Source organism: Poecilia latipinna, unplaced genomic scaffold (assembly GCF_001443285.1).
Source record: "Poecilia latipinna isolate Pla-1442-1.1 unplaced genomic scaffold, P_latipinna-1.0 Scaffold337, whole genome shotgun sequence".
Classification (NCBI taxonomy): Eukaryota; Metazoa; Chordata; class Actinopteri; order Cyprinodontiformes; family Poeciliidae; genus Poecilia; species Poecilia latipinna.
The window spans coordinates 139552-163116 of NW_015112953.1; the positions used below are offsets into that span (position 1 = coordinate 139552).

At 38.3% G+C, this 23565-nt stretch overlaps 1 long non-coding RNA gene across 2 annotated transcripts; it reads left to right on the forward strand.

The window, feature by feature from the left end:
* The first annotated feature begins 16848 nt into the window (after window positions 1–16848).
* On the forward strand, window positions 16849–23191 carry LOC106949342 (uncharacterized). 2 transcript variants are annotated; one of them, XR_001425353.1, is made up of 4 exons: window positions 16849–16937; window positions 19231–19405; window positions 20313–20402; window positions 22613–23191. It is a non-coding gene; the product is annotated as an uncharacterized LOC106949342 (long non-coding RNA). The 2 variants fall into 2 exon arrangements; XR_001425354.1 differs by lacking the exon at window positions 20313–20402.
* Window positions 23192–23565: the final 374 nt, after the last annotated feature.

Here is a 23565-nt window from a genome sequence, read left to right on the forward strand (position 1 = left end):
GCGAGTCCTGTTGGTCTCCCGGCCTGCTTCCGTGGCTTGGTAGCGAGTCCTGTTGGTCTCCGGGCCTGCTTCCGTGGCTTGGTAGCGAGTCCTGTTGGTCTCCCGGCCTGCTTCCATGGCTTGGTAGCGAGTCCTGTTGGTCTCCCGGCCTGCTTCCGTGGCTTGGTAGCGAGTCCTGTTGGTCTCCGGGCTGACCTCTAGCGTGTCCTGATGGTCTCTGGGCTGACCTCTAGGGTTCACAGCGAGTCCTGTTGGTCTCCAGGCTGATGTCCAGGGCTTCATAGCGAGTCCTGTTGGTCTCCCGGCCTGCTTCCGTGTCTTGATAGCGAGTCGTGTTGGTCTCTGGGCTGACCTCTAGGGTTCACAGCGAGTCCTGTTGGTCTCCTGGCTGACCTCCAGGGCTTCGTAGTCAGTCCTGTTGCTCTCTGGGCTGACTTCCAGGGCTTTCAAAGCAAGTCCTGTCATTCTCCCGACCTTTTCCAGGGCTTCATGGTGAGTCCTGTTGGTCTCCTGTCCTGTTAAAAGAGGTGGGACCAAGTCACTGTTTTGCAAGTTCAAGTCAAGTCTCAAGTCTTTGTCCTCAAGTCTGAGTCAAGTCTCAAGTCTTTGTCCTCAAGTCTGAGTCAAGTCTCAAGTCAAGACGGTCAAGTCAAGTCTCAAGTCAAGACAGGCAAATGTCGAGTCAATTCTCAAGTCGAGAGCTTGGAATTTCAAGTCATTGAGTTGTTTTTTGTTTTTTTTTAACAATGTCCCAATTATGCTAATGTGTTCTTAAAATCAAAGACACTGATGCACTCATTGCAAATATAGCCCAGTAGTTTTGAATTTGGATGCGCTAAAATAAATATCTGTCAGTCCAAGTGGGGTCAAATTTACAGCTAACTTCACATCTCAGTATTGGTAAAAACATGTTGCATGAATCAAACTTGGCAGAATCACTAACCAAGACACAAAATAATGTGGCGCATTACCATCCAGAAACACTCAGAACTACCCCACGGCGTTACATGGGGTAGTTTACTTTGTGCAAAGTAAAAAATATTATTTTTTTTAAAACTTTTACAGCAATTTCTGAAGGATAGCAAAGTTACTAGGTTTTGATTTGTTTTCTAGCAAAATTATACCATGTGGAAATTATATCACTTGGAGATGGTATTTCAACGACCATCATGCCGCCATTTGAAGAGTTATAACTGAAAAATTAGTAGACTTAATGCACTGACTGCAGTAAACAATCTTTATTGTCAATATAATTTCTAAACATAGATGTCTTCAAATGCACCCATCAAATTGTGGATTTGAGAAGAATATGGGAAATGTCTGTCCACTGCTACTGTCAGAGGAGGGGGCAGTAAAACTAATGTAAGAGCTGTTGGGGTAGGAGAGGATATTTAAGGAAAAATACAATGGGAGTAGGAAAGGGGAGTAAAAATACAGTTTCCCTTTTGAATCCACCATCCATTGTAAATCCCAGGAGGATGGGGGCGGGGGGGTCAGGACCCCCCCAATCTTGGAAAAGTCTAGAATTGTCCCCCCCAAGGAAATCACAAAAGAAACCCTTGTATTTAAACAATATCAATATAAAAAAGGCAATAGAAACAAAGAACAAAGTCAACATGCTGTTCATCTAAGAAAAAAGAAAATTTTAGGTCCACCCCACTATTGTTAGAACAATGGTTCAGTCCAAGCTGTGCTGCTGAACGACACAGGCTCCGTTACAGCCGCTGAAGTGAGGAGCTAGCATTTAGCTGTGGCTCTGCAACACTAACAAGAAACCCTCCAGTAAATAAATACTTAAAGCAAAAGACATGTTTTTTTTTTTTACTTTCACTGCTCAATAGGTAGAAATACATTGACAATAAAAATCAGACTGCAGTTCATCATTTCATTACTTTGGCTGAATCATGATAAACTGCCACCTTAGCAAAACTGCTACATTGCTTTAACCCTTGTGTGTGCGAGGACTGAGGCAAACGTAGAGGACTGTGGAAAATGATACAAGTTTTACGTGTGTGGGATCGGTTGGACTCCATTTCGACATACAAGGGTTAATAGACTTTGCTCCTTTTTCTGTCGAAAAGGAGGAACAATTATATATGTGGTAAAATGGGGCAATTAATTTTCACTTATAGCCAGGTTGGTTTAAAGTTTTTCAGTTAAACAGAATGATTGATACATTTTGCATTACTCAGGCTGTATCTTTATCTGATACTTACATTTGTTTGATAGTCTGAAACTTTAGATTTGACTCAAAAGTAAAAGCAGAAGAAATCTCTGAAGGGGAAAATACATTTTTAGACCACAGATTTTAGTATATTTGGTGTATTTTTAAGAACTTCTGTAAAAGTAAGAATCAGCAGTGTGTTCCAGACTGACATTAAAAGCTGGTTGGGGTTCTCTGTTATTTTGGTTTATTATCCCTTTCTCCTGTTTTTCTTTTTTGTGGTCAGCCAAGGAGGTCAGACATTGTATTTTTCCCTCTTATAGAAATGTTTTTCTTCCTTTATGAGATAGAAGTATTTTGTTTGTTATGTTGGACACAGAGATCCTGAAGCTTAGTGCTTCCTTGTGTTTGTTTTTTCTTGTCTCTGGTTATTTTCCTGATTTATATAATTTTTCACTGACAAAAAAAAAACAACAAATTTTTAATTGGGTTTTACTGAGTTTCGCTTTTTCCCATGTTTAACTTTCAGTTAAATACATGTTCTTTTATCTTCATGCTGTAATGGTAGCCAGAAATACTGACTAACCATGAATAAATCTGTCTTTATAGCACAATAATATGAGATACACTCACTCTGCTCAGGTGATCCCCATTCCACTTATTTTGGAATCTGTTTTTTTTGTTTTATGGTCAAAAAAGTGGAATGATGATAAATTTGTAAACTCAATAAGGCGGGTAAATAATTTTTATAGGAACTTTATTGTCACTCACATTTTCTCATGTTTTTTCTCCTTAAATGTTGTTGTATATAGAAAAGAGCTGGAGTGTCTGCATAATTCATGTAATAAAATGCACGATTGAATTAATTACACCCACCTATGCAGACAAGAAAATCTTTCATTGCTAATTGAAAATTCCTTTATAAATAAGTATTTTCTGAAAACATATGATATTTTAAAGATTGTATCTGTCTGTGTGAACATATGTGCTCTATTTGCAAACATTTTGTCTTGTACAGACTGCTGAAACCTTTAAAATGTTTCTAATTAACATAAGTGACAGAAAAACTGCAGCTTATACCTTTCTGGAAAATAAATCTTGATTGCAATCCTATGGTGCGTTTGCAAATATAGTTCATGAATCAGTGCAGTTATTAAAACCAGTTCTTGTGTGTCTGGTTGGTTATTCTGTGATACCACAAACAATTACAATATAACACAAAACAAGTACATTACAAAAGTCAATGCCTCTTGATTACTTTTACTTAAATGTGTAGAGATGACAAAATGGTTGCCTGTGGCAACACCAGACTCCTGCTCTCATTGATTACATTTCCTAAAACAGTCATGAGATAAATGTTCACATTCTATAATCCGACTGGTGTTTTTTTTTTCTTTTTCATCCTGTTTCTCTGGCAACTCATCTTGGCTCTTTCAGAACAACATCTGTATTCTGCTGTAATCCCAAACCACAAATCCCTCAAGATGCCTGCTGCAGCTACAGGCCCACCGTGATGAGGCTGCGGTCCACGAGGTCCATTATTTTTCAGTTAATTTAGAGCTCTGAATCATATCTTGGAGTGTGATTAATGCGGAGCATGCATAAAGACTGCAGTGTGTATGAGACTCATCTTAATCTGTTCTGCTTTGCATATGTGTGTACCTCAGCCAAAGTTCTTCTTCAAGGAAATACTGATCTACAATTCAATGCAGAAGCATGTTTTCCACTTCTCCCTGTTTCAAAATTACCTGCTGTGACTGAAAGGATGTGGATAATCCAAGTTGAATTTACAACGTCTCAGTACGTTACAGATCCCCTTCACTGTGAAACTGAAATTGCTAACGAGGTACAACATGCTTTTTAAAATGTATAGATATGGAAGGAGCTGTAGGCATTGACCCAGTTCATTCAGTTGAGTTCGGTTCAATTCAAAAACAGGAATTAAATGTTGCTGTAATTCATGTTATCCAAGTATCTCTGCGGAAGCTGATGCGTTGAGGATGAAGGATCTCTGATCAGTCATCTTGTAAAGAATCTAAAGAAGCTTCTGCATGAAAACTATGGCAACCTCATGCTTGCTCACGACATGCTAGCAGCTCAATTTCCTGTCAGCAGAGGCAACATGCCACAGGAACATGGACACCATGAGTTGTTGGCAAGCACTTCTAATTTTCTTATGCTGCTTCTTTTTTTTAAATCTCTGTCAGTCCGTGTAATTTGGAAGCTGACCAGAGAGACGTTGGAGTTGGGGATATAATCCTTGCCCATTAAGATGAATGGAAAAGATGTTTTGAACTTGCTCCTTCTCTCTGTTCTTTATTTCAGCTCCACATCTACGAAGCACTGCTTTTCAACTCCTCTGGGATATTAGGTCATAGTTCAGATATTATTTACATTTCTGAGATGATAATCAGCTTCTTCCAGTTGTAGAAAGAACACCTTGTTGCCATGCTACACACCTTAAAACGCTCCAAAAGTAAAACCGTAACAACGAAAAGCCTTCAGACTGAACAGCATCCGAAACCGGAGGGGATAATTGTCCAACCTTGCAATACCGCAATCAAAAAATAGAAATAAATAAATATGAGGAAAAGTCAGCAAAAAGAAAAAAGAGCTACTTTAGCGTGCTGCCAACATGAGCAGCACAACTTTAGATAATTTTAAATCATTTGTAGTTCACTGACTGATATAGTAAGGCAACTTACAGAGCATTAGAAAGATTTAACAGAACAGTCATCACTTTTTTCTCCATTCTAACTAAATGGCAGCAGTGGAAACGTCAGTTAGAAATTTTACTTTAGCTTTTGTTTTCACCTACCTTAGAAACATGTCTGAATTTCTGTACAGTTTAGTTATTTTAGTGGAAATCATTTAGACAAATACATGGTCTTCCATCCTTTCCTTGCTTTCTCTGTTCTTAAGGTATGATCTGCTGCTTCTGATTTTGGCTCATTTCTTTCCCAAAGCCTAATAGTTCTGTAATGCTGCATCTTATTTAGCAGCATGACAACATGCAACATGACGACAAAGTTACATTTTATGGCTGTTCATGCATAATTATGAGACCATGAAGTGTCTGTAGGTGAAGATAAGTGTTTCCTGGAAGCTGGATGTTTGTATTGTGAAGACAGGGTATAAACATCCAACAGTCCTTTTGGGGTTGAGAAAAGCATGAATATCGTAAAGGAGGCACTACAAAGCAGAGACAGAAACAATAGTTTGTTGTTCCTGTCAAACAGAACAGTTAACATACCATTTGTTTAAAAAAAAAAGAAGGCTGAAGAAAAGAAATTCATAAGATTTCTTTTATTATTTTTTTTTGACTCTTTGAAATTAATACTAACCACCAAACTACTGTGGATAACAACCTTTGACTTCTGAATTCTTCTTTTAATTGAAATTTTGAAAAGCTAAAACTTAAGACACCTCAATATGATTGATAATATTCCGTTAGATCCTTGCCAGTTGCATCTCAGTGAAGATATCTCTCACATGGATACATTATAGGTGTATTGCTTTATGCCCATCAATCTTCTTTGATTTATTTTTTTGCATGTGTTGCTGGCTTGAAAACGGTAATTGATGGATGAGTCCAGAAGATCTTGGCCTGTGTTTGTCCATTGATCCAAACCAGAAGCGGGCCAGGCATTTGGTGCCTGGCCGTTCAGTGGGGAGTTAATGATTTAATCCACCAACATGACGTTACAAGTGAACAAGCCACCAACCAATGCTGTACTAGAAATGCACAATAACAAAGCCTGGTAATCCAGTGTTCAGCACTGAAACTAATATCAGTATTGAGTGAAGGCATTTCAAGTGTCCTGCTCTGAATGCGTCATTCAGACGTGCTTTGTGATGCGTCCTGAGGGACCACATGGATCCAGATCTCACCAACTGTTGTACAAAAATAAATATAGAAAGTAGACTGCTAGAAGACTTTCTTATGGAGGTTTCCTTATAACTTTTTTTCTTTTTACATATATGCATCAAATGCAACAGCAGGATGTTTACGAGGCGTGCCGAGGGAGGGAGGAGAGGGAGCAAGTGAGAGGGCGCCATTTATTTTATGCACCTCTATATATTAGCAATTTCTGCTGGGAATTTCACATATTGAGAGGGAATACTATTGTTATTATTACAAGAATTCCAATTAAGACAACTCCAAACCTCTACAAAACAGCCACAGCTGTGCCACATGTGTGAAAATACAGTACGTAACACTCACTCAGTTGTGATTATTTCTTTATAGGCAAAATCCATCCTCCTCTCTTTACACAGGAATAATTCAATGACTCCGGCATAGAGCTGATCTCTTAGTTGCAGTTCCATCAACAAGGCCTTTTCTATGTTCTATAGGAGGCTAAGGCTGCAAGTGCCCTGCAGTGACATGATGTTGCTCTGCTGCCTTGATCAGACAACTCAAGTTGGCAAATCCTGTTACACCAAACACCAAGTCTGTCACTTGCAAATAGCAGGCATTCCCTGCATTATAACTTGCAATGCTCATCAGACGGTAAGCCGTTCATGGACACTATTCGGAAAGTTCTAGACAAACAGTTTTACAGGTGGTTTAGATAGGTTGGGTAGCTACCAACCTATGGTACCAACCTATGGTAGCTACCCATAGGTTGGCTGACCTCTCCTTATAATGTCCAGTTCTTCTGAAAAAGTCTGCCTTGAGAATGGATCTTTAATCTTTCCTGAGACTAAACCATTTCGCTTTCTCCATCAGGCACTGTGGACAAAAAAAACAAAGACAAAAAAACCCCAAAACAAATTCACAGGAGTTATTGAGGGAACGTTCTGTTGCTGTATAGCTTAATTGACGTAGGCCTGCTCAAAAGATTCTGAAGGCCCTTGGAAGATTAGATTGCCCACATAAAGACTGAAATCTGTTTGGACAAAACAGGGATCATCCAAAGAAATGTTCAGGACGAGACGCAGCCAAGAGAACATGACAAGAAAGAGAAGTGTTATAATTTAGGTTGTGTTTATATATGTTAGGGAATCTGATAGTGTTTAGATCAGCAGAGAAGGCTTTGCTAACAGCTTACCAATGGTACATTCTAATTCTTGGACTGCCATCCGTCCCACACTGGTGCATTCTGTGTGTCCATGACAACTTCCCCCCTTTTTACAGAGCTAATCTTTCACCAACACAGCAATGGAACCAAAACCACCAAGATATTTGCCTAAGCTCCCGGGAAGGGATACAAAAAAGGACTGTGCTGCATGCCAAAGAGTTTCATAGATCTTTTACTGCGGCTTACATAGCGAAGAAATACATATGAGCGTTGAATGAAATAAGGATTTCAAGCATGGACTGTTGTTGGTTGTGCAAAAGTGTCTCCTTTCATAGTTAAAAATGGAGGAACTCTGTGGAGATTTGTTCCGTAGTTTCTGATGGCTAAACATCCTTAATTAATCTTGCTTAAAATGTTTTTGACCAAGCTGCATAAAACAATTTGACATAGGTAGGATGTGGCTCAACATGGAAGTCAGCTTTTGGTGTCAATTAGATTATAGCTGCAGCAATTTTAAATAGAGCTTCAGCGATTATATTAAGTCTCATTTTTAGAGCTTTTACTTACTTACCAGGGAGCAGCTGGTGTTTGCTTTTACCTCCATCTGATTTTCAGAAGCCACATCATCATTTGGAGGATGGCAGTATTTCTCGAAAACTGCAGATTCATCTGTTGTAATTGTACTCAGACAGCTGGGATTATTCTCATCAAAGAGAATTGCAGAGCCTGGTCCTTGTAGCATTTTCCCCTTTCTGCTCAAGTTTAAATAACAGAGAAGTGACTGTCTGAATCCTCCTAGTTACATGCATTGTGTGTCTTTGCTTCCATTCGAAGGGTCTCATATTGAATTTTATTTTTACTCTTCATCGCCTCTGTTAAAATTGGCTAACCATTAGGTTTAAATTACTTTTGACTATCATTTTCTAAAAGTCACAATCACAAAGCTAATTTTGGTTTTGTATTCTCAGTTAGACTTCAAAGCAGATAAATTTGAACCTTTGTTTTTAATCAAATAAATTATGTAGATGATACAACTCTGTTGTTGTTATTTTAGAAACAAAATGGTAAATAGCCTGCACTTCATCAAGTCCAGAGGACTCCACTGTTGCACTGAGGAAGACTTACAGAAGTGCAGCTGCCTTGACCCTGCACCACTAGACCCACCACCACCACCAGCAGCAGATAAAGTGGGTGAAGTGTCTTCCCCATGGACACAATGATTCAGACAAACTGACCAACCACAGCATACAAGACAAACTCCTACCTTCTGCACATTTGGGTGAAAGAACACAGTAAAAATGCCAGTATTGAATTAACACCCAAAAGTGTCTATATGTGTCCAAATCAGCAGGTGTTAAAGTAACACTTTTGAAAGTGTTAAAAGATTGATACCCATTTTTTTGTTAAATTAACATTGGTCTATAATACTGAAATGGGTTTAAGAAAAGTTAAACTTTCCATTTCTGTGTATTGTTTTGAACATTTCCCACTGGATTTGATTGATATTGACACTTTGTGGGTCAATTATTTACTTTTTTAACACAACATTATGTTTTGTGATCAACACTACACTGGTGTTACTTTTAATATATTTTAACACCAACACCGTTGTAAATGTTAATGTGACACTGTATTGTTGAATTTAACACCAGCTCACTTGGACACATATAGACACTTTTGGGTGTTAATTCAACACTGGCATTTTTACTGTGAAAGCTTTTACCCAAATGAAAGTGAATGTTCACCCAAATGGGTAGCAGTAAGAGTAGCTGAAGAGTAAAACCTGGATCTGATAACACTGTTTGTATTTGGATATTCATAGCTAGTAACAAAATCTTGAAAGATCTGTTTTGTGAGCCTGTGAATGAATCAGCTGTTAGGGATGTTAGGGTTTGCAGAAGACCATATACATCATAAAGAATCAGCGATAAAGCTACAGAGTTTGTTTTTTCTTCTTCTGCTTTTACAAACAAAAACTGAACTTCATAAATTTTGGAAAATGAAATGTGGTTTTATGTAAATCAGAACTGCATGTTTGTTCATTTTATTTTCTTAAAACCAATAGGCCAAAGCAGCATTCTGCCATGTCTGTAGTTATCCAGTTGTTGGTTTTAACAAGCCAATATACACAGCCCAGCATCACAGCGATCCTGCTGACTGGTAACTGCAGCATGAAATCATCAGCTACCTCACCTTTGGTGTGTGGAGAGCAAACGGTGAACAAAAACAGCCTATAAAATCAAGGTCACAATGACACACTAAACGTTTCTTATTTGCAGAGTTTGTGAGGCCAGATGTTCCTGTTAAACAAGAGCAGGACCTTTTTCATTTTATTGGCCATCTAGACAAAATATTGAGTTTGAAAGGTTTAGGGAAGCGTTCTTTTATTTCTTTGCTTTTAGTGAGTAAAGATTAATCTCTTCAAATTTCATCTGTGAAATGCATAAAGAAAAAGCCTTGTTCATTTTGTCTCTATAAACTACTGTGTATTTGTGGTACTAACTGCAAAAAGGCATGTCAAACAAAACAAGATTGCTTAGCAGGGCAATACTGTAACGGTTACAGAACAATATGGAATCTGCTTGTTTATTATTTTCCTCAAAGTCACTGTCGTTCATGTTATGCAAACCTTACAGACTTCTTTAATTGTAATTCAATAGAAATTTTACTTTGACAATTAATTTAAAAAGCAAGCTGAAAGGATTTGCTCCTTGCAGATTTTTCTGCATTTGATTTATTGTCACACTTCTGTCTTAGATCATTATAGAAATTTTAATATAAAACAAAGATTACTGAGTAACTGCAATTAATGATGCAATTTCCTAGGTGAAAAAAGGCATCCAAAACAACCTTGTAATCCTTATGTAAGTGGACAACTAGTTCTACATAGAGAGTTTTGGTCCATTTAAAGTACTGCCACATCATCTCATTAGAATTTAAATTCAAATGCTGGATTTTTACTAGACCTCTTCAAAATCTTTATTTTGTTTTTTGAATTATTTAGAGGCATTGCTGTGTGGCGTACTGTAGTACAACAAAGGTTGATTTTATTCAGTGACATCTTAATTTCTTTCAGTTTGAAAATGAAAATGATACACACTTGTCTCCTGACAATTTTCAATCTTAAGCTCTCCGCTTTCAAATTCTTACTGGTTTTGTGCAGAACTGAAACACATAGATCTCACTGTTCTGTACTTTTGAGAAAATAGGTTGAGCCAAACAGTGCAATATAGACAAAGAAACAAGAGTAAGATTATTAATCTAATTTACAAACTCATCTTTGCAATTAAATGGTTTGCACAGTAAAACACTTCATTCAGTTCAGTGCAAAAAGCTACTTTAAAGAGAAGAAACAATACAAAACAAAAAGTAAACCTCTTGATTTGGCTGAACCCAGTGATGCAATCAATGACATCATGAACCTATTCAACCAGGAAGTGCATGGCCGGCCCCTCCCACTGACCTGCTCTGGATTTAGAATCTGAACAAAAGGACGATGGTGAGTTTATTCAAGGAGACATTAAGAGAAGGACATCTTAAATGAACTGATGATCACATAATGTTTACTTTAGATCTTTTGATGGATTGTTCTCATGATTCCGGTGTAATTTTGGTATTCCTGTGAAGGCTAGCATTGCTCCATGTTCCATTTGTTATGGCTAGTGGCGGCTAGTCCCCAACTCTTGCTGTGATCCAGTTGTACTTGGAACTGGGAAATCCCAACTTCCCAGTAAAAAAAATAAAAAATAAAAAATAGATCAACTGAAAGTCCCTCCAAAGTCAAATTTCCCACTTGGAAAGTGAGAGTAACTCCAACTACCCGCAGTTATGACTGGTAAGGCACATTTTGCATTTCAAAATGGCTGCTGCTCCTCGCACCTGTAGTAATAAGATGTGAGAAACATGTTTATTTTACAGGACATATATGTACAAATGTGTGAGTGAAACTCTAAACTGAACAAATTAAAAGTGTTGTTTGCTTATGGAAAGTTAAGCAATGTCTATGTCTGTTTCTGCCAGAACATGATGGTTGCTTTGGATGTGTTTTGCAATTTCAAACGTGTGACAAAAATCAGCAACTGAAGAAATCCAAAAGGGAGTAAACACATCTATGGCACTGTGCATAGGACGTTTTTTTGCTTTATAGCAGAGGAAGAACCAGATCTCCATTTTATGAGGTTTAAGCACATATATAATTTAAAAATAGGCAACTGCTTTTTCTTTTGAAACTAAATGTTCCTTGTGAGAAAAACAAGAAAATAACCCTTTTACCTTAATCTCACTAATAGGTTTGGCTCTGCATGTACAAAAGCAAAGAAAACTCCAAAGGAAGAGATGTGTGTATTTAGGACAGACTGAGAGTCTGGACATTTGTTAGTAAAGGGTAATTTTAGAAAATGCTCCCTCCTTTTATCCTATGAATGATCTGACTGCTATAAGGAGTGCAAAGCTGCAAAATAACTACACCCGTGTGCATTACTACCCAGAGGTAAAAGAGGAAATTAGCTAATTGAAATGTTCAAGGTCGCAGATGAATCACACAGTTGTCGTGATGGCACTTGAACATTTGCAGCATGATAACAGTCAGACATAATTGCATGGTGCTTGCAAGGAGACAAGAGAAGATGAGGAAAGCCTTGGCTGCAAACTTCAATTCCACTTGTGTGAACTGATAACATCTACAGTAAAAAGAAAGTGAGTTTTGTGTGGTTTAGATAAAGGTTGGACAATACTCAAAATACAGCAGACTTAAAAAGATTTATTGCGAAATCTGTGTAACACCAAACCAATTTGTTTGACAGAATTGTTTTCTTCGATACTATGACTCAAAAAGAGATTTAAGATCCTCAGGAAACTACTTAATACCTTCAAATCAGTTAAGTTTAGTTGCTTAAGTTTTCATACTTCTTGAAACTTTTCACAAAGTTTTGTTTGTATTGTGTTTGACATGGTTTGATGCCACCATATAAAATACAGAGCCTCCGCTTGCTTTCCAGTACTTCATTAGAAGATAGAGCTCACCTGTGTCATTTAACTTCAGCATAAGCAAAGCTGTTTTTGATCCCTCAGAGGTTAGAAAACATTTGTGCAAAAAACTACATAATGGCTCATTCACCCGTGAAAATACACATACTTTCACCCGAGGCCTGGGTTTCTGCAGCTCCTCCAGAGTTACGAAAGGCACATTGTCTGCTCCTCTTGATATATCCTCTCCTCTGCTTTTAAACAAGTTTGTCTGTTTAAAATCTAACTTTAAAATATAGCTGTAAAGTGACAAAATGCAAAGGAACTGATAAACACTTTTACAAGCGGCTTTACAGTAAAGCAGAATACATTTTAATTCAAAATGTGCTCTAATTAACAGTTTGCCTTCACTGGAGATAGTGGCATTTTGTGTATTTAGTGAAATTTGTTTAGTTGCCATGAATACATGCTTCACTGTGTGAATATTGCTGTGGGTGTTATCTATGTTCATGCCCAGGTGGATATCAATTAGGTGAACCAAGCATGTAATTGATTTCCACCCTGTTACCTTTAGCTCTCGTATTTGTGAAATTCAGACACCCTCACTGTAGCGTGTCTTTTTCTTCTGCTGCCTTGTGTCAACGCCTCCACAAATACACGCTCTTTATCACAATAATGGTGGATGAAAAGGATCTGCGCGATTCATTTAGGGCACATGAGCCCTGCGCTCATTGTGATTTCATTAATCTGAGCTGCAGAGAGTGCAAGATGGACACCAGGTCATTACCAAATCACTATTCCAGCCATTACAATAAAATCAGATACATGAGAGCAAATTACATTTTTGTCCAGTCTAAGCGACTGCCTGATCTGAAGCCGCTGCTGCCTGACCCACCATTCCTGTCACGTAACACGTAAAGGTTGTGTGCTCCTCTTGCTCTCGGCAATTTCAATAATTCACCGAGATCAGTACGTGCGATTGGTCCTGCGACCCGTGTCCGTGCGGTCCGCCTCACTGTATGCGCTGCCAAGATAAGAGCGTGAATCAAAGACAAGAGACACCTCAGGGAGGGCTGGAGTGGTGGAGCAGCGAGGGGCGTTGAATCCCGGGGTCAACCACCTGACCTGGGAATGACGGCTCACGCAAAGAATATCGGAGACTCGCCAGATAAAGTCCTGGAGTTTGATGCTGTGAGGCGAAATTTTCAGATTTTCTTCTCCTAGCCAACTGTTTTAAAAAAAGACAAGGTCTGATTGTAGATTTACAAACCTAAATCTGTAAAACTAAAGAAAACTCTTTTCTCATGTAAGTAAGAACTTCAGTCTATTTTCTTGGGATTTTTACTGTGTATATACTGTGTATTTGGGGACCTTGTTGCCTGCACGTGTATTCGAGTCTGTCTGAGTAGTTTTCTGTTTAGAGAAAACTACTTTCTTTGCAAAATAGCCCAAGCTCAGTCAGATTGATCAGAGAGGATCTGTAAGAAAAAAACATTTAGTTTCACCAAAGATTCTAAGATATTTTAGCTGTCGCTTCAGAATATACTCAGGGTCACTGTTTCGTGGAAAAGTAAAACTTCCAACCTAGACTCAAATCTTTTGCAACCTCTAACAGATTTTCTTTTGGATTTCACTGCATTCGGTTTTACCTTTCTTGCCATCAACTCTGACCAGCTTACCTGAAGAAAAACCTTCCCACAGCATGGTGCTATCGCCACATTTCAAAGAAGGCACAATGTTTTAAGGGGTGGTAGTTTTTCACTACGTATGAAATTGACTTGCATGATTTCTCTACATTGATACAGTTTTATTTGCTTTGTCTATACGTGCGCAGGAGGGCACACATGAGGAAAGGAGATAAGCGAGGGAAGGGAAAAAACTTCAGTGATTTTGTGATTACTTTTTCAGGGGCTTGAACTCTGTTGAACCTGTACGCATCGCATGGAGTGGCGATAAGCTATGAAGACACAAAAGCAATTCTCCTTACTTAATAGATTTTATTGATTTCCAAAACAGCCTAAATGTTTAGTTTTAGTCCCATCTGACCAGAGCACCTTCTGTTTTTTTTTACATGATTTTTGTGTCCTCCACACTTCCTCTCTCTATCCTCTGTTAATATCTGTCCTGTCAACAGATTCTCCCACCTGACCTGTGGATCTAATCAGTTCCTCCATCCTGTCTGATACATGAAATTCTTGCCTAGCTTGCCAATAGAGATGAACCTTTAAGAGTTTATTTTATTTTATTTATTTTTTTATTTTCACGAGTAATATTAACATCCTTCAGTGCAGATTCATGCTAGTTTGCCCACCTCTGGTCACTTCACAGAGTGAAGGACAAATGCTTTCTAGCCAAACATGCACCAGACTGACAAACACAGCCACCCAGTGTAACATGAGACTCCTTGTATTTAAATAGGTTGCATTGTTCTAATGTTATTTTCTGTCTGCTGAGCCTTCTCCATTTGAGGACTAATGAATATGCAACATACCATCTCACTGGAGGTAGTTTGCCTTGCTGAAACGTGTGTTTGAATGATGCTTTATCAGAAGTTTAAAGCTTGAGGTGTTGAATGTATCCTAAGTTTAAATTTCACTAACATATAACCCCACTCTGAACATCCCTGCAACTTTATCCCCTGTGTATTTTTATACATGGGGAAAATTGGTAGTTGCCCAGGGCAACAATAGAAGAGGGTTACTGAAGGACCTATTTTAAAAATGTATTCATCTGTCATTTGAACAAGTTTCTATTGCTTTTTTTTTTTTTTACATGTGCAGGCACTCTTTATTTTTTTTTCTTAGAAAAAAAGACCAGGCCCAGTATTCTGTCAATCCCTGACCTCTCATTGAGTGAGCAGTAATGTACTCTGTGTCTGAGTGCCAACTTTCGCTGCGTAACACCAGAAAATGAAAAAAAAAAAAAAAAAAACATTCGTAACAGGCGTTGGTGGCAGTAACAGAGATTTTTCCAGAACCTCATTAAATGCTAGAACTACCACTAAAAAACTACGAGTAATCAAATAAAATTGTAAATTTGAAGTCTTATTCTGGGAGAGATGGAGGTAGGAGTTGAGTGGTTTGCCATTTCGAGCTCCCAGCTCCGTCCAGCTCAGTTGTTGTGTCCTTGGGCAACTCGGTTCATCTGCCTTGCCTGCTGGTGGTGGTCAGAGGGCATGAAGGCGCCGGTGCATGGCAGCCTCACTTCCGTCACACTGCCCCAGGACAGCTGTGGCCAAATTGTGGTATCTTACCATCATCAGCGTGTGAATCTGTGCGTGAATGGTTGAAAGACAGAATGTAGTTTCACGTGCATTTGGGGTCTTCTGGACTTGATAAAGTGCTACACAAGTACAGCCCATTTACCATTTACCAAATGATAAAACATGAAACACTTGAATGGATATAAATACTTTTGCAAAAGACTGCATATGAGAGCTGGGAAAGAAGAGCGATCGAATCAGAGGCTGCATCAAAGCATCAGAGACATATTCAACCGTTTCAGAGCTGTGATTATTTTCACCAGCAATGTAGCTTCACAATTGAGTCTGTGACATAAATGTCAGCAGCTGCTTTATTTGGATCACATTATGTGAAATTAGGCAAACACTGCTTGTCCGTTTTGTGCACCAGCTGTCTTCTCAGCTTTTCTCTTTGATGATATTTTAGCCCATGTTCTTTTCCTTTGCCATGAAAAACATATGAATGTTTGATGGAATTTCCGATGCCGAGCCAAGGCAGCTCGTGTTGTTTTGCAGCTCGATTTGCTGTTGTGATATTTGTTGAATGCTGATAAATATATATATTTTATCAGACAGTGTTTGCTGGGACTGACTGTGCTATCTGGAAAATTTAATTTGACTCCTAAAGGACACGCAGCTGTCTCGGCAGTTTTAAAAAGGGGGGAAAGGGTGTGTTTTTACACTGATAGCCATGATAGAGGAAACCATGTCCAGGGTGAAGAGATTCTAGTTTAGATGACAGGAGAAATCATCATCTGTACATGTACAGCGATAACACGGAGTCCCAGCAGAAAGATAAGTGCGAATCTGCTCACTTGGATCTCATTCATGAAGGCAGTGGCCTACTGAGAGAGGAAATAAATTTTGACTTGGAGATGGAGTGATGCATGCACGCTCCTTCCATCCTCCCCCGCCAGCCTCCTTAATATTCTGTCAACATAAACCATAAAGGGGTTACTCATGGAAATAAAGAGGCAGAAAGGGAGGTAATTTCACACGCAGCCTGCAGGTCCAATGATTTGTTTGCAGCCCTTCTGGGTTCTCACATAGTCTGAATGTGGCGCTGCTCGATGCTTCAAGGTTATCATTGAAGTGCTGTTTTTATCCACACATTCCTGGGGAAAAAAATAAAAGCACAGAGCCTTGGTAACTAAAAGTGGTGTCTGTCTCTGTTTCTTACCCCCCCCCGTATGTGCCTCCCCCCCCCCCCGTTTGAATACACATATAAGTACCAGCTAACAAAAAAAAAAAAAAAAGATGTCCTCATGATTAAAACAGGATGTTAGTCTTTCACAACATGCTGCAGATTACAACCCAGGCAGTGTGTGTTTAGCCTCAACACCGGGTTAACCAAATCTTTGTTGCGCTCTCACTCGTCTCAAGGTGAACATTATCGTCTGCGGTGAGTCAGGATTTCAGACGAAAGTACTGATGTTTTTCTCATGTCACAGACACACCGGTTGGTTGCCTGCATGTTGCTGCTACGAGAGATGATTCCCAGGATTAGGGGATCAGAAAAAAGACCCTTCTAATTTAGATGCCGGTAAGTCGTGAAGACAAGCATGCCTTCCCCTTTAAGCAGAAGCAGGTCTACTTGACATGCCAACTTTGAATTCTTATGTGTGAAGTCACTGCTGGAGGTTGTTTATTCATTTCTGTTAGGAAAAAAAAAACCATCAGTGACAGTTCTTTGAGGATAATCCACCAGAAGAAAGTTTGAAGTGAAGGTCCCACGGTCCTAATGCATTGTAAAAGCGAAAAATTCCAGCAGCATATTGAAATAAGGATTGAACATGTCAATGCTTATATCAGCAAATATAGTTCTAATGGGACTTTTGGCATGAAAGTCACACCATATATTTATGACAACACAAGCCAGCCACACATACAAAGAAAAGACAACAAATTGTTCCACATGGTATATGATTAAACTGAATAAAAACCAGGAATATTTATTAAACATATGGGAGAAAGAAGTTGCCCTGTGATAGACTAGCGACCTGTTTAAGTTGTGCCTGAACTGTTGCCCATTTGGGTTACCAATCAATTTCTTCACACTTTGTAAACACAAGCAGGCATAAAATCTGCGAGTGGATGAGGAAGAAAGTGGTAAAAATCAAGAAAGTCATAAAAAAAAGTTTGAACTACTCCAGTAAGAAACAAACTCCAACCCCTGTGGTGTTTCTTTAAATGTGTGAAACGGTTCCCTGCCCTGAAAACGGGGGTCGGGGAGGTTGGTACTCAAACTGAATTCCAAATTTTAAATCAAAAATTCACCGGACAGTTTTATACTGAATATTTCAAACACAATATGATTTATGAAAACTTTATTCCATCTGTAGCACACACCTTTAGTTATTACTGATTATGCCCAAAATCTCTGTGTAGAGATGAACTTTACACAGACTTCTGAAGGTTTAGGATGGACCTTCAGAGACGCATGAACCCGATTACAAAATCAGCCTTCTTTCGCATGAAGAACATTTCTAGGACTAAATGATAAATGTGCCAACAAAATCTTTAGAAACCCATCCATGCAGGTGTGCTACAGATGGAATAACTTGATTACTGGAACATTACCTTCACAGGTCTACTTAGAAAGTCACCAACAACAGATAAACATGAAAACCTCACAATATAATCAGGCCATATGCACTCTTTCTGGAAAACACAAGACTGTAGGATAAGAATTTATTTTTCTTAGTTTCTGGCATTTTTCTTTATTTGCTGATTGGTATGCATGTGGAAAATATGTGTATTTGGTTATGTTTAGGTAATATGTATGTTTAGGTACTATGGGGAGTGGAATGGGACAAGGAGAGAAGAAACATTACTGCATTAACCTCCACTGCTGATTCCTATCAGTGGAAGTTATTATATTGGCTGATTTTAAAAGGTTTCTTCATATCACGTTTGGAATTTATGCAGGAAGGTGCAATATTATGTGTTTTTGTTGGGGGATTATGTGTTGTGTTGTGTTGTTATTGTCGTGTATGTGTATTTAGTGCTTGTAGTGTGTTTGTTGTGTGTTTAATTACACGCTACAAGCAGCTTTGTTTAGTGCACAATATCCAAAACATATTTCCTCTATGGGGACAATACAATAAGAACAATCGCTGGGCGGTCTCTTGAAAATAATAATAATAATTAAAAAAAAATTAGAGCAGTGGTCCAAGAACCTTAGGTTTGTTGTAGAACATCTGGACAAACCAATGGGGAAATAAATATACTCGGCCAGAGGTCCCAAAAATTGATGAGCTCTCTGGATGTCATTGCATGGACTATGTTTGGAAGAGAAATTACATTACAAATCAACCGAAACGGGAAATAGTGATGTTTTGAAGTGGGAACATCATGGTGTGTGGAGCTGTTTTTATTTCTAGTGAATGTAATCAGAGGAGCAAATTTAACTGAATGATGACTAAAGGAATTTACTGGGAAATGAAGGTGAATTTTTATGTAAGACAATATCCTAAACACGCAGTGAAGAAAACATTAAGGATTAGGGAAAATAAAGTAAGGTGGTTAGAATGGCCCAGTCAATCACCTGCTCTGAATCCAATTGAAAACTAAAGTACTAATCAGAGTTTATAGAAGAGGCCTCTGGAAGAAGTAATCACCATCATGAGTGACTTTTATTTCTCTTTATTACACATATCCTTACTTATGGACTGAGATGTGATGATTTTTTTTTTGTATGTGTGGAATCTCGGGGCGGATAATAGCATCTGGTAAGAACTTCACGTCGATAGCCCCATTAGAAATATATTTAGTGGGAAAATGTCTGACAAGTTCAATACTTATTTTCCTGCTGTATTTATGCTTGTGGTTCCCAGAGACATCAGAGAGACTGACTGATTTGAGATGTTCTGCTGTTCAAATTTGCATCTTCTTTTTTAAAACCTCGCCCAGCTGGACAATTCCCAGCGATTCCAGACTCTTCGGATACAGAGCGCTGAGCAAATTAGCTTGCTGCCTGTCATTCCACCTATCAGAGAGAAACAGAGGAAGGTAGGTGGACCATGTGTCAGTAATGCTGAATGTGACAGTTTGACAGCTGAAGTGCTATTATCATGCTGTGAGTTTCTTTCCCATCTGTGCCAGCATCCAATAGATTCCCTTCATAATGTTTTTCTTGCCATAACCATCATGTAGTATGCTTTGACTATATTGCATCATTTGGAAGAGAATAGCATCTTTTCTCTTAGTTAATGAGCTCGGTTGTCTCGTCATCAAGGCTTATCGATAGTATCTTGCAAAAATACCCTTCCTACTTTTCCATATTTTGTTACACTACAAACAAAAACTTGTGTTTTGGGCACTTTATGAGCTTACGCAACCTAAGGTGAAACATTTTGAAATAACAGCCAAATGTCTGCTGCTTTATAATAATCTTTACAAATAAAAATCTGAGAAGTGTGGCATGCCTTTTATCCAGCCCTCTGAGGTTGAACCACATTTTAGAAATAATGTTTTGATCTAATCTCCTCCAGCATCCTTCTGCCTGTATGGTCAGTGTTGTTAAACTTCTGGGACGCAAACCTAAAGCTAACAGATTAGCTTTGGAGCTACTTAGCTTGTGGTTGAATTAAAGTGTGACAAAAAATAAAGGGTGTTTTAATCAATACAAGGAAATAGAAAACAAGGAATAACTAAGGCAAAACAGAAACGGCTAATAATCAAAAAAAGAAACCCAGGAAAACTCTAAAAAATCAAAACAACACCAGACCAGATTGAAGTAAAGGGGGTTTAATACGAAAGCCTTCCCAAATCGGGGTCCTTCCTGATGGACATCCATGTTCTGCCTGTGTATCTGTAGGTTCTCTCGGTGTACGAAACCATGACTGTAAATCTAAATTGTGTGTGTGTGGATGGTTGTTTCTCCTGTGTGTCTCTGATGGACTGGTGATCTGTCCAGGGTGTACTTTGCCTCCTGCCCAATGGCTGCTGGAGATATGCACCAGCACCGTTTTGCTCTGCAGAGGAAGCACAGGCTAATTGATCTCAGGTGTGTTTGTGCAGTAACACCACTTTGTAGTCACAATGAAATAATCAATATTTTATTGACTTCACACACTTGTTTTCATCAGTGAAGGCTCACTTGTTCCCTTTTTTTTTTATCCAAATATTCTCAGAATTTGACACAATGTGACCGGCACCTGCCTCCAGTTTAAATTGGTCTGACCTTTGTAAGCCAAAGAGGAGTAAACAGAAAAGGCAATTCCTTAAAAGATATTGCTTGTTGCATAAAACGTTCCTATACTTAGCACATTCATCTTGAATGGGGTCCATTCAAAGGAGAACATTATATATTTAATCACATGGAAACTAAAGAGAATCAAATCCGCTCCTGATTAAATATAATGACATATCCTATTATTTTGTAACAGTAGACGGTCATATACATGAAATGGATGAGAAACAAATCATGACCTCACTTTATTATTCAGTGATCATTAAATACTCGGTGCCACTGCTTGTAAAATATTTATAATATTCACAGGAGGTAAATTTTTCAAGTAATTCCAGTTTTGTTGTTTTCTGTCTGATTGAGTGGAACTCTAGAACTAATGAAAAAGGTCAGAAGAGTAATCTTTCAATAGGAAATAATTCCTTGCTGATTTGAAAATGACTATGTCTTCTTAGTAACATAGAGCTGGCCCAGAATTATTCATACATCTGTCAGATATAGGTCTGATTTAAAAAAATAAATAAAATCAGCTTTGGAGCATTCTTGTAGTTCTGGGTACATGAAAATAAGAGTTAAATTTGTTTATTTTTTTGTAAATTACATCTGTAAGTTTAATTTTTGGCATATATTTCAAATGTGTCCATCATTTTTCATACATGGCACTACTTTTACAAAGCTTTGACTCAGACAAGCCCGTTTTAGGCACCAGAAATGTATAACAAGTTGAGTAATGGTGTGGCATTTATTTTTTTTAAAAGTGCCATAAACTAAACACCAGTTCCCTTAGTGGGATGTTAAAGGTCGCCATTGAACAAAAAAATTCAACTTGAATTACTTGAATGAGGAGAGATAAAATAAGGGACATAACTTTCGTTTCCAGAGGGTTAACAAGATTAAGTGGTGAGTTCAGAAAGTGGACGGACGTATTCTATTATAATAAATCATTTTGCATACAGTTCAAGTTCAGTTAAACCTCCTTTGTAAAAATACCCTAACATGATCCTTCTTCTAAAATGGCTTTATGGAAATCAAATAGAATTTGATTAAATTAATTTTAAGGCTGAATTAAACTGTGTTTACCATGACGAATTCCCCGAAGCACCACAAATTAGGCTTTCACATTGAATTATTCTCATAATTGCGTTATTCTTCCCCATCCACTGTTTGAATATTTCTTTAGCGAACCATGTTTAATGTGCACTTTCCAATGTACTGTAACTGCAGAGTGACTCATATGTTGCACGGCTCTCAGTGTTTGTGTTCGCTTTATGTCAAATTTGTGCCCATCAAGGAAAGTTGAGTATCACAGCATGTACAGTCACGAATAGCAGCGCTGAATTCGACTCACTAGACTCCCAGACCTTATATTACAAAGCTGAGTCAGTCAGCAAAGCGTGGATATATAATTTGTCTTACAAAACATCTTTAAATAAAAATTTAAGGCCTCTGGCATTTTAGCTATTTCTGCAAGATTCTGCCATCTGAAGAAAGACGTACAGAGAGTTTGTGCAAGAGTACATTCTGCATAAGCAAATCTGTGAGAAGATGAAATCACCTGAACTGAGTAGAAAAGTCATGAAGATAAAAATAAGAATAAGGGATTGATATTTTGTAAAACAGTTTTTTTGCTTATTGTCATGGGTTCTTTTGTCTGACAGATGATCAGCATAATTTATAGGCTAGTCTTACTCTATAGCCCATGTGGCTGGTGCATGTAAAGCTGGTTTCCTCTTTTAAGTGCTGCTATTTGTGATTATGCAACATTTGCCCAATAAATAAAGATTAAGAAGAACAAACATTCATTTTAACTTAATGAATAGATACTTATTATTTTACTTGTTCCATCCACAAGTAAAAACACATCCTACTTAATTTAAACAAATATGTGATTAATCCAGTTAATAAGAGAACCCATGTAAATATGTCCCATGTTGATATCTCTGATTCTCCACAGATAATCTCAAAACAATATATCCTGGGTGCAGACTCAAAGCAGCCATATTACAGCTTCTTCCTTTCTGTTTAAGGAATGCATTCTGGATCCTGTTCAAGGCTTTCATGGCGAGTCTGGACCTCAGAGATAACATTTTGTCAGCTGCACATCCATAGTGTAACTCTTTCATTCCTCCAAACTGCAAAAGGTGGAGGCCTTTGGACCACAATGAACTAATGTCATGTTAAAGGATCCAGTTGATATTTTTAGCTTTGTGGTGTGGTGCAGTATTTTGTCAGAAGTAGCCTTAAAATGATGAGTATGCTGTGATCATAAAAGGAAAGAGACGAGCAGCAACAATATTCAGGTGGGTTTTGGTGTTTGAACGATGCTGAACTGGTACTAAATGCCCCAAACGGAGCCAAAACCCATCGTCCACATCATTACACCACCACCAGCTTGAACTGCTGACACAATTCAGGATGGAGAAGTGGTTTCATGATGTTTGCACCAATTTTTAATCCTGACACTCACCAGACCAGATGCTTTTAAATGTGTTTTTGCCCAGGTCTGAATAGTACCTTTCAATTCCTGTTTTCTCATGTGGAGCGGCATTCCTCTGCTGCTACAGCCTGCTAGCTTCAATGTATGATATTTTTGACTTGAAAAATAACCTTGTTAGACATTACAGAGTATTTGCAATTATATTGTTAAGCAGTCTTACTCTGCTTTGACTTCTGACATCAACAACACTTTTTTGCCAGCATAACTGCCTGTAAGTGGATATCTCCTATTTTGTGATCATTCTCAGCCAGCCCAGAAGAAGATGATGATGATGAAAATCCCAGAAGAGCACCGATTTCTGAAATAACAAAGTCCATCTGGCACCAACAACAATGCCACATTTGGCCACTTTAATCCCCTTTCTTCCTAATTCTGATGTTCAGTTTGAACACCAAGTTGTCCTCATCTTGTCTTTGATGCCTATATGCATAGATTTCCCGCTATGTAATTAGCTGATTTGTCATTTATGTTAATAAGCAATTA